Below are 13377 nucleotides of genomic sequence, written 5' to 3' on the forward strand. Positions count from 1 at the left end.
CAAGGAGGGTCGATTGAGTACACTTTGAATTTTAGTAGGTCATACAGGGCCCCCTCGTTGGTTCACAGGGTTTCCTTTCCTTGGGAGAAGCACTTCATTGAGCTTTTGGCAAAGGTTAGAATGGGAGTTCTTTCTTTGTGGACAAGACAGTAGGACAGAAAGACATCTCCACTCCAGCAGGAGTGGAAAGGCTGCATATGCTCTGTTGATGGATTCAGTAAAGCCCTGGTGCTGAAGATCCGGGCAGAATGGTCAAGGCTGATCTTTACCAGAGTCATAGAATAGAGTTTTGGATCTTCATTCTGCATAGAAATCCTTTAAAAAGAGCACGGATACCCTCCTCTACGGGCGACTCCCCCTCCTTCATTCCCCAATTTTGCCGTCACAACAAGAGGCAAGAGACCAGGTCTTTACATTTCCTTGGAGGAAGTAGTCATTCTAAGCAGGGTTTCAAGGTGGAGAATAAGATGGGCCTCGGTGGGTCGCACCTGCCATATAACCCTCAGGACTTGCACCTGCCTCTTTCCTACTCCCCGACCCCTCCCAGGGAGCGAGGCGGTGGGGTGTGTGTCTGGGGGGGGCGGGGTATCTGTTCCGGCGTCTCCGGACGCGTCCTCCACTCCACAAAAGCAGGACCCCTCCCTGCTTGGATTACGTGAACTTTTAGGGGCAGCCCAAAAGTATCTGAGGTGACGCGGATTCCAGTCCCTCGGTCGCCAGCCGCACATTTGTCCCTGCCAGCCTCTGCCCCCACCTCGGCTCCGCTGTGGAGCCGGCCGAACGCGGCCTCTTCACACCTGATCGTCGCCCAGGTCCCCCCCCTTGCGCGGCGGGAAAGACAACGCCGAGGTCCCGGCCGAGGTTGGGCACTTGGGGCGTGGCCAAGGGAGCGCGCGAGCCAGCGTGGGCAGCTCCGCGCTCGGGGTGTCGGTGTGGCAGGCCGGACTGACAGACGCACGTCCCGGACCCGCCGCCGCGGGGGCGTGGGGGGGGGGGAGGTGTCGGAGGAGGTGGAGCCGCCGGGGAGGGGCGGTGCCGCGGGGAGCGGAGCCCGGCCTCCCGCCCCCACCCCCTTCGGTGCCTGGGTCTGGGCGGTGACACAAAAAGCTCCCGCTCGGAGCCGAGCGCCTGGCGGCGGTGTCCGACCGGGAGCGCCGAGGGCGGCGGGCAGGTGGGGCGCCTCCCGCAGGGTCGAGCCGGGGGCAGGGGCTGCGGGCGCCGACGCCGCGCCCCCCGCGCCCGCCCCGCAGCCTGCCGCTGCGCGCGTCTGGCGGAGCGGGTGGCGGGCGCGCCGGGACCACCCCGCGATGCTACCGCTACAGCCGCCGCCGCCTCTGTAGGGAGCGCCCGAGCCCGCTGCGGAGAGAGGTCGGTGACTTTCGGTTTGTTTCTCTGCCCTGGCCCTCCCGGGTCGGGGGCGGCGAGAGGGGCGCGAAGGGCTGGATGTCTTCGCCCCCACGGCGGCCGCGCCCGGAGCCAGGGAAGCGGGGAAGGGGAGCCGCCGCCTGGTGTGTCGGGGGGCGCCTTTTGCACAGTGGATGGGGGGAGTCGGGCCGCAGGGGTCCCGGGAAGGGGAGCGCGGGCCACAGCGGGGCGGCCCCCGGGCGCCGGGGACGGGGTCCCTGGAGTTGCGTGTCTCCGGAGCGCTGGCGGAGTTGGGCTGGCGGCTGGGGCGGGGGAGCGGCGCTGTCGGCGGCTCCTGCGAGTCCTCGGATGCCCCCTGGAGCTCCGGTCCGAGGGAGCGCGTCTCGTGCCCGCGCCGCGCGCGCCCCTGAGGGTGCACGTGCGCGCGCGCCCCAGCGGCGCCCCCACCCCGCACGCTCCCTGGGATGGTCCCCTAGCGAGCCCCTGGTCGAGCGCCTTCCCCGCCCCCCAGAAGTTGCCCTCGCGCTCCACTCCGCCGCCCCGGAGCCCCTCTCGGGAGGAGAGGGAGCAGTGGCGGGCCAGATGTTGGGGGGTCTTTTGTGCGGACCCACGTGCCTGGGGCGCCTGCTCCTGGAACGGCAGCGGCAGGACAAAGCAGGCTGGACGCGTGGGACGCTGCACGCGAGGCTGCCGTCCCCGAGCCCGCCTAGGGTGGGGGTGGGGCGGGGGGAGCGCTGCACGGTTTTGGAAAGAGTAGAGAAATCGGCTGAACAGAGTGACAGTGACTTGATGAGGTGGCGGACAGGGGCGAAAGAAAGGATGCTTGTGAATGCAGCGCCGCTGTGTGTGTGTGTGTGTGTGTGTGTGTGTGTGTGTGTGTGTGTGTCTGGGCGGGTGACCGGGCGCCCCGCATTCCCATATAACCTGGTTTACTAGTATATTTTGCTAGTGTGTGTTTGCCCCAAGATGTTATTCTACGCCTTCTCGTCTTTCTTTCCTTTTGAGGGGTTACGGTTGCTGGTAGAAGCTGTGCCACCGGGGAACTTGGGGGCGGGGGAGACTGCAGCGGAGTGGGGGGAGGGGGGTATTTATCCTGTAGAGACAATTAGGGAGCGTTACGCCCCCTCCGCGGCTGGCGGGCGCTCCACGCCTCCGCCGCCTTCCTCCACCTCCCAGTGCACCCACTCCACCGCCGCTGGCCGGGGAGGGTGCTCGGATTTCTTTCTCTGCTGCGCGTATCTAACCCTTACTGCATGTGTTTCACTGCAGGCTGAACAAAGCTCAGGCTCAATTGTGCTTCCTGCTTGTCAGCCTCTTGCCTCCCAAACGCGTACCGTTTCCACTTGATGTCATCATGCAGAAGGGGGTGAAAGGGACTCGGTGACAGATGCAGGTAACCCCCAGTAGTCTGGGTAGCCGCCTGGGTGTCTCTGGGTCATTTGGGCCAGCAGTGTTTGCACGGGGCTGTTTGGGTGGTTTCTGCATCCATTCCTTTGCTGTCTGTGTCCAGGAGCCTGGGGGCTGCTGAAACTCCTGGGTCTGAGAAGGAAATTGCAAATGACTTGAAACCTTCCTTTTGAAAAAGTCATTGAGGGCAGGGTGCGTTTGGGATCGAATAAATTCCACCGGGTTTCTACTGATGAGAATTTTGATATAATCAATACATAGACAGTTGTGTCTGAATGTGGGGTTTGGATATATGCCTGCTTTCTTATCTGTAGTGATACATTTTGGCTCCAGTCTGGTAATGGATATCGCTTGTTGAAAAGGTATGGCTGGAAGGCCGGTTATAAATTTGACCAGTGCTCAATTAGGGCATTGGTCAGATGTAGTAACCTTCTTACGAAATAATGTCTCTCCTCCAAGCCTTCATTGTAATAGTGTTTGCAATATCAGGAGGGACATGCCAGCAGTAAGTTAACTGGGAGGTGGAAGGGAGGGCAGTTGGGGGAGCAGAAAGAGAACAGAGAGCCGGGAGCGTTAGTTAAGTTTCCATTTACATAGCCTTGAACCATTAGGCTCTCGGTCTGCATTTTATCTTTAGGTCGTTGGTGCTTTTCCAAAAACTCTGGCCGGTACCTTTCTTCCAAGGATAGTTCTGCTTCGATGTCGAGCTAACGAAATCTGGGGTTATCTCGATAGAGCTCCATGAAAAGGTAACCTTCAGACATACCAGGACACCTTGGCACTGGCATTGTCTCCTAGAGGGCAGAGTCCTGGCATCCTGCACGAGGAGCAGAGAATAAGAATGGTGATGGGGGTGGACTCAAGGTTTATCTTGCTGGGAGAAGCGATTGCGGAGGGCCACGGGCTCCTGGTGCTCTGTCTTCTTGCACTGCAGCCACAGCAGTGCTGTGGCTATGGCAGCCTCTCTCGTCACCATTTCCGCCCCCAAACCCACAGAAAGATAAAATTGAAAAACTTGAAACATGTGTCATTCACCTCTAGGGTAGTTGTGTTTTGAAAGGGGACTTTGAAAAAACAGGAGTGGCACTGGCATTGATCCCTATACTCAGAGCATCCAGGAATCCCTGGGAGAGGTGAGGGAGTTATCTGGTCTCAGCTAGAACAAAGGCCACCGCTTTGGGAAGATCAGATTTGTAATGGTGTTAGGATAGAGGTACTTTGACAAGTAATTTTAATGTCAGCAATAATGCAGGGTGTGTGCTGTGTTCCAGCAAGAGGAAAAGCCACGTGATGGGATAATAGGGAGTGTTAATAATGCAATAGAAACAAAGGGTGTGGTTTTTTTTTTTAATAGAAAAAATAAATACCTCACACACAAAATTCCCCATGGGAAGACCAGTTGCCTGCACATGTAAATGCACGTCCAAGAACAAAGATAGCCATAGTGCAGTGTTAGGTTTCCTGTGGTTTTAAACTGTGTGCGGTAATAAATCATAATAAAGTGTTGTATTGATGCTTATTTTGGTTTTTCTTTTTGTAGGTGGAGGCTCCCCGCCCCCAGATGTCTGCAGTAGTGTTTAGCTGTAGGCTGGGGGAGCCCTAGAAGGTTATCAGACCAACCTTTGCGTCCAGTGCCCGAGTCCTTTCTACAATGTTCATTTAATTCATTCAGCAGATGTTTATCAAGCACCTGATAGATCATAGACTGTGAAAGATGCCAAGGGGTGGGGGCGTGGGGTGACTGGAGACATAAAAATGAACCACCTTCAGGGAGCTTCTCAGAGACCTGATTCTGATTAAATTCAAAGGAAGCTAGAGAGAGAGGAACAAAGGGTGGTATTGGACTGCTGAGGGACTATGATCATTGAATGCCTCTTTCATTGGGGAGATCACTACTTCATAAGTGACCGGACCTGTTGTCTGAAGGTGACCTTTTCTCCAGCTCTTCAGCTAAATTCCACGTGAATGTTTAGATTTCACCATTGTTGAAAGGTCATTCTGTTTCATTCTTTATTCCCTCAGAGTTGCTTGAACCTGTCTATCCTGTCTGCACCCTCTACTTTTCAAAGAATTACTTGAATTTTGAAACAAACCCGCTTTTTTGTATTATCTGATTTAGGAAACAGTTGGTGGGAGCGGGGAGGCACTTTTGCAGGTTCTGTCTTTTATAAACAGCGACGTATTGGCAATGTAGGTTAGGTTATGCTGCAGTAAGAAATCACCTCCAAATCTCTGGCTAAATACAGATTTCTTTCTCTCCCATACGATGTGTCCTGCGTGGTCAGCAGGTGGGCCTTGCTCGTCATAGTCCCTCTAGGACCCAAAGTGATGGAGGTGTGACCCTGAGTGTGTGTGTGAGGTCCCTGCAGTGTGGGAAAGGAAACTCTGGAGGATCTTGCTGTCTGTATTCACGACACCCACGTCACCCACAAGTGACTTATGTTGCTTCGGCCACAACTAGTCCTATGATGCCATTTGAACCCCAATTCAATATTTCTCACCCTGCAGAAGGGACAGCTGGATATAGGTGAGCCTCTCTCATGACCTCCGCAGGTGGTGTGGCCTAGATGAGGTTATGAAGTGTGTTCCCGTGGGGCTAGCTCATGCTTTGTAGACGTTGGGTGTTTACGAGTGCCAGTGCGATGAATGAATAATAAATATCTTAAGGAATTTGGTCCTGCCCCACCATGGTATTTACTGATATGTTGGTGTTATATATACTAATGTGATTGTCCATTGATCATCAAATAAAAAATTACAGTGTTCTCTATTGTTGCCTGTTTTGAGTAGTTGTTTATTCTGAAGCGATAGGCAAGGAGGTAGTTCCAGGGCTAGTTCTAGGAGGTTCTGTGTTTAGCATTATGTAATAGAGAGCTGTTACTTACAGACTTTCTCTCCCTCACCATCTGCCTCTTGTCTAAGACTTCCTGAGTTTGTCTGGAACAGCCTGGGGTAGAGAAGGAGTGGTCGTGGGCCTAATAAGGGCCACAACTAAGATTTCGAGGGGGCAGGCATGTGTGTAGGGTGGCCTTGGGTCACCCCCTTGTTACTCTGATGTTTAGAAAAGGCACTTTGGATGTGTGCTGTTTTCTGGTCACGGGACCACCAGAACACCGGGTTGGTGTTCTGGCACATTCGTGCTTCCATCAGCAACCACGTTGACAACGAAGGTGGTCAGTTTTAAAGCCTTCCTCACCACGCTGTCCCTCAAAATGGTTGGGTGCTGAGGGGCAGGCATTGCAAGGGGCTGTGGATTAAGCAGTTGGTGGCTGGTAGAGAGAGTTTGCTGTAGCACTGGTTCCTTAAATACCTTTGTTGGTGTTGTGATAAATGCATGCATGGATTAGAATTTTTAGGATGTGATAAGTACCTGCGGCATAAGCGTGGAATTTAACAAAATAGTATTGCTTCTGGCTCAGTAATCACCTTGCTGAAGTCATTTCTATAAAGACAGCTCTCCCCAGACAGGCGATACGGTAAAATGCCTGCTGGCCCCTGAGTCACAGAGGCTAGAGGACATCAGTGTTAGCCTCAGAATGCAGAGGTTACCCTCTGCTTCCCTGGGGTGACAAACTATTGCATCCAAATGGAGGGAAAGTGGGAAATGAGTGGCGGAGAAACCAGCAGGGAGAACCAAATATAGCCCGTCCGGGACCTCCAGGAGCCGAGTCGGGGTGCGTGGGGGCTGGGCTGAGGGCGAGGCGCAGACCTAGCAGGAGGGGAAATGAGGCCCTGAGAGGCTAGGCTCGAAATATATTTGGGAAGCTCCAAAACACACGTCTGTATTTTGTTTGGCCTCTTGAGCACCCGCCGCTGTAATTGCACGACGAAGGCGGCCGACCAGGTGGAGGACACTTGCGGGGTGGAGGTGGCTCCTAGGGCTCCCGTCCCGAAGGTGTGGTGGACAAAGCAAAAGGGAGGAAGGCATTGGTCTTCCTGCTCCCCCACCCCTGGCTTGGTGAGCCACAAGGTGTTCCAAGGAGCCCGCCTTCGCGGTTGAAATCTCCTTCGGATAAAATAAGTCCTTGTTTGATGTTTAAGGATTTTTTTTTTTTTTTTTTTTTTTTTCTGGATGACCTACTGTCATCGTAAGACGTAAGGCCAGCAGTGTGTGCGACTTGTTTCTCCTTTGGGTGGTCGTCGAGGCCTGTGGTTTTTCTGGCCCAGACCCTGTATGGCTGCTGAGGCTTGGAGTGCATTTTTTGCAGAATCGTGGGGTGGGGTCGGGGGGGCTCCTTGTGATCTACTGGGAGCGGAGAGCATGAGTAGGACAGGATGCCTTCTTTGCCACTGGATTTATTAATTCCTGCGTACCTAACACTCACTGCAAACATCTCGCATGATAAAAGTTATTCTGACATCACACAGGCTTCCTGGGCTATCAGACTGCTTGCGGGGAAGGTATTGATCAAATGCAGACGAGCCTTTGGTGGAGGCAAAGTCAAGATGAGGTGGAATCTTGGAGGGCCGTGCTCTGTCCTGGTGTTTTCTGATTCACCTTCCATTTATAAATCCAGATAACCACACTTAATACACTCCTCCCTGAGGTTCTGTCAGCATTGATGAGGTTTTGGCAAAAGCTTGGACAGATAAGTGTGAAAATAGGGAGTATTCTTATTAATATTAAAGTTCTGCTGATTAACAGATGAACTTCTGTCCCCACCGCCATATCCCAGATGGGGACTTCATTTCTCTGGACTGTAAGAGTGGGTACCCTTACCTCCTGGCTTTCCACCCCAATCCATATTACAAAATGCTGATACTCTCAGGACAGTAGGCCGTTTTAATTGTTCATTCCCTTGCTTAATAGGGAATGGCTTTCAGTGGCTTCTGCTTTTTGGGGATGAAGTTCCTATTTTTTTAGTCTTCCCTTTAAAGGTTTCCCCACCTAGACCCCAGACTTCATGCCCATCCCTGACTTTGGCTCTGCCTGACTTGAAAATGCCACATTAGCTGGATGGTTAACACACTATTCCCCCCAAATGCTTTGCATAGCCTGTTTTAAAATTCTGGAATATTCCATAGCCTGCAATGTCCTCTCCCTATACTCTGTCATTGAAGGTGTGACTGGCTCTTAACTCTTCTAAAAAATTTAAGTCTGTCTCCTTAGCCCATCGCAATCCTTCACTTCTTCCAGGTTCTCTGACAAAATTGCCTACGTCTCTCATTTCATTCAACATTCATTCATTCGTTCCACAAAGGGCACTTATCTTGTATTATCACCTGAGATTGAGGTGTCTTTTTCTTTCTGTTTAATTGCAAGGAACAGAAACCCACTCAAGCTACTTCACGTAAAGGGAGATACACTGAAAAGATGTCCCAGGATGGGAATGGGACTTTTCCAGTCTCTGCTCAGCTGGGGGGAAGGGTGAGGGATCTGGCTTCCTCCAGGGGGACCTTCGAGCTGGTGGATGTAGGGACTGAAACCAGCAAGATCTCCTTTCTCTTGCAGGCTCCTTAGAGATGAACACTGGATGAGGTTTGAACCTATTTTGTATTCCCCACCATGTGCGTACAGCTCAATTCCCCACCATGTGCGTACAGGGCTCAATAAATACTCAGTCATTGATGAATCTTTGACAGCACAGAAATGATCTCGACCCACTGCGATAAAGGAATTATGGATGTTTTTGGTCATAGACCTACGGGAAGTTAAGAAGAAGAAAACTTCTTTTTAAGAGCTTCCCCTACTTGCATTAATAATGATTAAATATCGAATCAAATTAGAGTTGCCAGGCTGCATTATACATTTCAGTGGTTGGGAAGTGAACATTCTCACTGACGGTCATCATTCTAAGAAAATGAATTGTTATTGGTAGTCTGTTTTTTTATTTTAGTTTGTCTGCTTCTTCCAAAACAACAACAAAACAAACAAAAATGTCTTCTCCTTTGTGACATATAGCAAGCCGTGTTAGAACTTTACATCCCATAATCTCAAGGCCACCCCACAATCTCAAGAAATAGACTGTGCTGTTTAGGTTGGACCTTAGCGGGTGACAGTTGCCCACAACTGACTACCATATCTCCCTTTGTAATTAGCTTTTAGCCATAAATGCCTTCGTGATGGACCTCTGGTTTGCCTCGCCTCTTTTGATTTTGGAATACTCATTCACATGATAGAAACTTTTGTTTAACACTTGGAATGCTTGATCATTATGGATAGCGTTATTATGAAAGAGGAGATGTGTTCAGCTGCTTGAAGAAAATGGCCAGGAATACATTGACGTGAAAATAATGTTCTCAGTTTGAGGGATAATGAATGGAGCAGAGATAAATGTCTCAAAAACAAAGTGTTTGGTGTGATATTCTCTTCCAGTTGTGTTGCTCTAGGTTAGGGTTTATAAACTGCTTCCTTGCAGGTTAAAAGGGGTTGGAGAAAAACGTGGATAGATCTCTGTACCTTGTCTAGAGAATTTGCCCCTTTGTTGCATGAGACATAAGGATTATGGTTATTTTAAGTGAATAATAGCTAATTCAACCATACAGGTAGAGAGCCATCCTTATCTGGGGCAAGAACTTGTCCATCCAGTCCTACTTCATCAGGCTAACATGTAAGAAACCGAAGATAGGAATCCATCTATTCACCTCTGGTGATGGGTAAAATGGCATTTGAAACACTGAGAATCAGTGACTTAAATTTTTTTTTTAAGGTTTATTCATTTCTCAGAGACAGAGAGACAGAGCATGAGTGGGGGAGGGGCAGAGAGAGAGAGGGAGACACAGAATCTGAAACAGGCTCTAGGCTCTGAGCTGTCAGCACAGAGCCCAATACGGGGCTCGAACTCATGGACCGCGAGATCACGACCTGAGCTGAAGTCAGACACTTAACCGACTGAGCCACCCACGGCACCTGGGCATGAGGATCAGTGACTAAACTCCATGTTAGATATAAAATTGTGTATATTAATTTTATTCAAATACTCAGTGCCTGCCATTTGCTGGGCACAATTCTGTACAATTCTAAGTAAAATCCTTGCCTTTCCTTAGCTTAATGTACAAACTTGTAATTAATTTGGTTTTCTGCCTTTTGTTTTTTGTAATGGTAAAGCTAACAGGGGACAGAATAAACCAAATACATCTGATACTCTTCTCTCTCAATTCTTGATCCCTTACCATCCATACCCACCTTACTTGATCCTAATTTAGTTAAGTGATTAAAAACATGGAATTTTTGAAGCAAGATGGATTTGGGTTCAAGTGTTGGCTGTGCTGTAATGACTTTGAGTAAATAAGGTCTGACTGGGCCTTGGTTTCTTCATCTGGAAAATGGAGGGACAGTCAATCTCATTGACTTATTTAAGAGTAAGTCAAATCATTTACATAAGGTGCTTAGCGTGTTGCCCTGTGCATTGTAAACACTACATAATGGCGGCTATTATTAATGTCTGTTTTATTTAGCATCTACCATCCACCAGTCTTGGTGTTCAGTTCTGGAAATCTCAGGATGAATAGTTGCGCTCTGAACTGAAGAAGCTCGTTAACCAGCCAAGAGGATAACCACATCTAAGTAACTACGGCCTTTGGCATTTTTATGAGGATTTGCTATGTATGTCATGTCATTGGAGTCTTGTCATTGGAGTCTTGTCATTGGAGAGTCTCTGTAAAGCTTTGCTTAAGTGATGTGGGGTTTAAACGGATAGGCCTTCTCAGTGGAAGCTGGAGGAAGCAGGGAGGCTGTGAGACCACCTGCAGGGAACTCAGGCTTTCGGTAAAGAGCACCAGACACCCTTCCTGTCCTCTCGCTCCTCCCAGGCAAAGCAAGGGTCTGGTTTCCTAGGGTCTGGTTTCCTGGGATGTAGGATGACACAGTGACTCAGCTTGGCCAGGACTAAGAGGATGCCCAGGTTGAGGGACTTTCTGTTTTAAGACCAGAACAGTTCCAGGAAACCTAGGATGAGTTAATCACCCTACTTGGGGGTCCTGTCCTGGTTCTGTGACTGTCTTAGCATCCTGAAGCAGGCTTTGGGGACACTTCACATGGTTAGAGATGCAGCCATCCTCAGAAAGGAGGTAGGAGAGAACAGGACAGGATAAGACTGCAGAAGGCCAGCGTGGCTTTGTCAGTCGTTTTATTTATGGATCTTTTTTTGGAATGGGATCTTTACTATCATTATTGCCATCTTTATTAAAGAAGAGATCTCTTTAGCACAGGCAGGAAGGAAAACTGAACTATACAACATAAAGGTAAAGTTAATGGGATCTTTTAAAAATGCTCCACAAACCACGGTATTTGCTGTGCCTGGTAGGGTTGTTGCACAGGGCTTGGGGCACCGTTGACATTCAATAAATACTTGTTGAGGGACTGGTGGAGTTTCATCTTTGAGAGCTGGGTTCCAATTCAGGGCTGGGTTGCTGATCTTTGTAGGATTTCAGTCTGGGCCCTTTGACAGCTGATTTGAAAATGCATACACCTAGATCTGCTCTGGGTTCCTTTGTTGTGCAGATAACTCGTGTTTTTATGTATGAGCTTATGTTCTTCTTGCCTGTTTTTTTTTTTTTTTCTTCTTGGTGGAACCATGTGACGCTAGCTGATGAGTTGCCGTGTCTTTTTGTTTGCAGCTAAGGATGCTTCTGGAATGCGCACATGTTGTGAACATAACAGTAGTGTGATAGGAGTGCTTGTGTGCACAGTGCCCAGTGCTACCCTCCCAGAGTTGAGGGAGAGATTTCCCGAGGAGTCTGTTCACTCCAGCGTCGGAGGGGAGGGGAGGGGGGATGTGGGGGAGGTTTGGGGGGTGGGGTTGGGGGGCGGGAAGGGAACTGGGCCACTCTACTGAGTGGAGATAGCTGGAGCCTGGGCTCCAATTTGCCGACATTCCCTCTTCCTGAATCTCCATTACTAACACATGGGATTGATGGCAACCGATAAGGCCCTTGGATAAGCCACAGATTGTTCTAGTCTTTAGCTGATGCCTCCAGTGATAACCCTTTGTGTTCTGTTTCTTTTTGGGAAGTGTAACTATTTATCTGGGGATGTTAGGACCTGCAGCAAATTGCCAGAAACAGTAATTAGCTTGGTAGGTCTGCAAAAACCCCATGCACATAGCACCTGAGGGCAATTGCTAGACATTGACGCCTCAGATTCCTGTGTAATCACTTCGTGCACTGAGAAATCGTATTCATTTATGTTCCTGATAAGCTAAATTTCTTCGTGGGCTATTGCTTCACCTGAGAAAAAGGTAAATGGTTTGTCTATGGAAGGGGAAACTCACAGGCAAGCAGAATTCATTTTCTAAATTGCCTTTATTTCTACACACGGATGCTAAATATTAGTTGAGAGAGTTAGTGTTTCTTTGCAGAATCACCCGCTTCCTTTTTTTTTTCTTCCAACAGTGGAGTCAGAGCTATCAAAAACAAATCGTTCACACATCTTGAGTTATGTCAAAATAATAATACACAAGGTATTTGAGAATCGCATCTTACCTCAGTCATTCATTCCTACAAGGAGGTCTTTGATTTGCCAGGAAAGAAAATGCCTTCACCAAGGAGTTAAAAAGAATATGTTAGATTTTACCCCCAGATTTATTACATCTTATTTGTGGAACCTGTCCGTGGAGAGCGCCAAACCCTGTCTTTAAGTTGCTCCTTAAAATAACACCCTCAGGAATCAAGGCTAGTCTGGAATGGAAATTGAAAAACGGATGCTGTCCAGACAGTTTAGAATTCCTTGTAAATTAGGAAGGCAGTGGTAATCAATTTGGAAGCGTAAATGTGATTCGGCCTCGGTTCTTTGGTTGCCTTGGCTTTCATTTTGCTCCTTGTCCTTGACTCATGGCAAAGGGCATCGCCATTAGATTCTGTTGCTACTCTTTCTAAAGGTGAATGGGCTTCACATGGATGTCCACTTAGAACAGCCCAGAAGTGGGTTGTTTTCGCTGCAGGAGGAAGCAGTTCTGCACGGGCTGATGTTCCTCTGGTTCTGGAGTTCACTTCCCTCGGTTTAACTTCTCCTTTGAGATTCTGACTTGTAGAGAAACAAATCTCTTCCTTTTATGAGGCTTTTTAGTGCTAGGTGACTGGTGTCGCTCGATATAATCTATCGTACTTAACAGCTAAATACACTTTGTTTTCCCAGAGCTGATCACAGCGAAAATGAGAAAAGGAGAGAGAGGGACAACAGTTTGAGGGAGGAAAGGCGAGTTAAAGCGAATAACGGGGTAAATAATTGTGTAGGAGCGTGGTATTTTCTAAACTCAATTTTAGCTTCAAAGTCAAGAACAACTGTTGTTTACATGGTGCTGTTGGCTTCGTAATTAAAAGCATCTTGCCCAAAGCAAATTGACGTTGTTATTAATAATGCATGTTCTACGAAATGACATGGACGTTTATCAGATGCTTCCCTTCCCAGACTGTGTTGGATTCCACAGTGTGTGGATTGACAACTGAAAGAAAGTTGGGGGGCGGGGGATGGAGGAGATACCTATAGAGCAGAGGTGACAGATAATGTTTATCATAGGCTCCAGGCACAGCCCTAACTGCTTTAAGCATGCTCTCTGAGAGGCGGTAGATCCTGGAAAGTTAGGTGTCTTGCCCAAGGTCACCTGGTGAGTTTATGTCAGAGCTGAGTTAGGCATTTGTGTGCTCTGTGCTCTGATCCACAGCCTG

The 13377-nt window shown here is 49.2% G+C and overlaps 1 protein-coding gene across 7 annotated transcripts in view; it reads left to right on the plus strand.

Moving 5' to 3' along the window:
- Positions 1 to 968: 968 nt before the first annotated feature.
- The window catches only part of RNF152 (ring finger protein 152), a 79423-nt gene continuing 67014 nt past the window's right edge, over positions 969 to 13377 (plus strand). For 2 of the 7 annotated variants that reach the window (XM_058691913.1, XM_058691909.1), the window contains exon 1: positions 1071 to 1368. The gene's annotated coding sequence lies outside the window, so the exon portion shown is untranslated. Of the gene's footprint in view, positions 1369 to 2634; positions 2759 to 3409; positions 3522 to 4312; positions 5539 to 10170; positions 10280 to 13377 lie in introns of those variants that run through there. The other 5 variants (XR_009250884.1, XM_058691911.1, XM_058691912.1 and 2 more) reach the window with 5 other exon arrangements.

The sequence above is a fragment of the Neofelis nebulosa genome, chromosome 11 (assembly GCF_028018385.1).
Source record: "Neofelis nebulosa isolate mNeoNeb1 chromosome 11, mNeoNeb1.pri, whole genome shotgun sequence".
Classification (NCBI taxonomy): domain Eukaryota; kingdom Metazoa; phylum Chordata; class Mammalia; order Carnivora; family Felidae; genus Neofelis; species Neofelis nebulosa.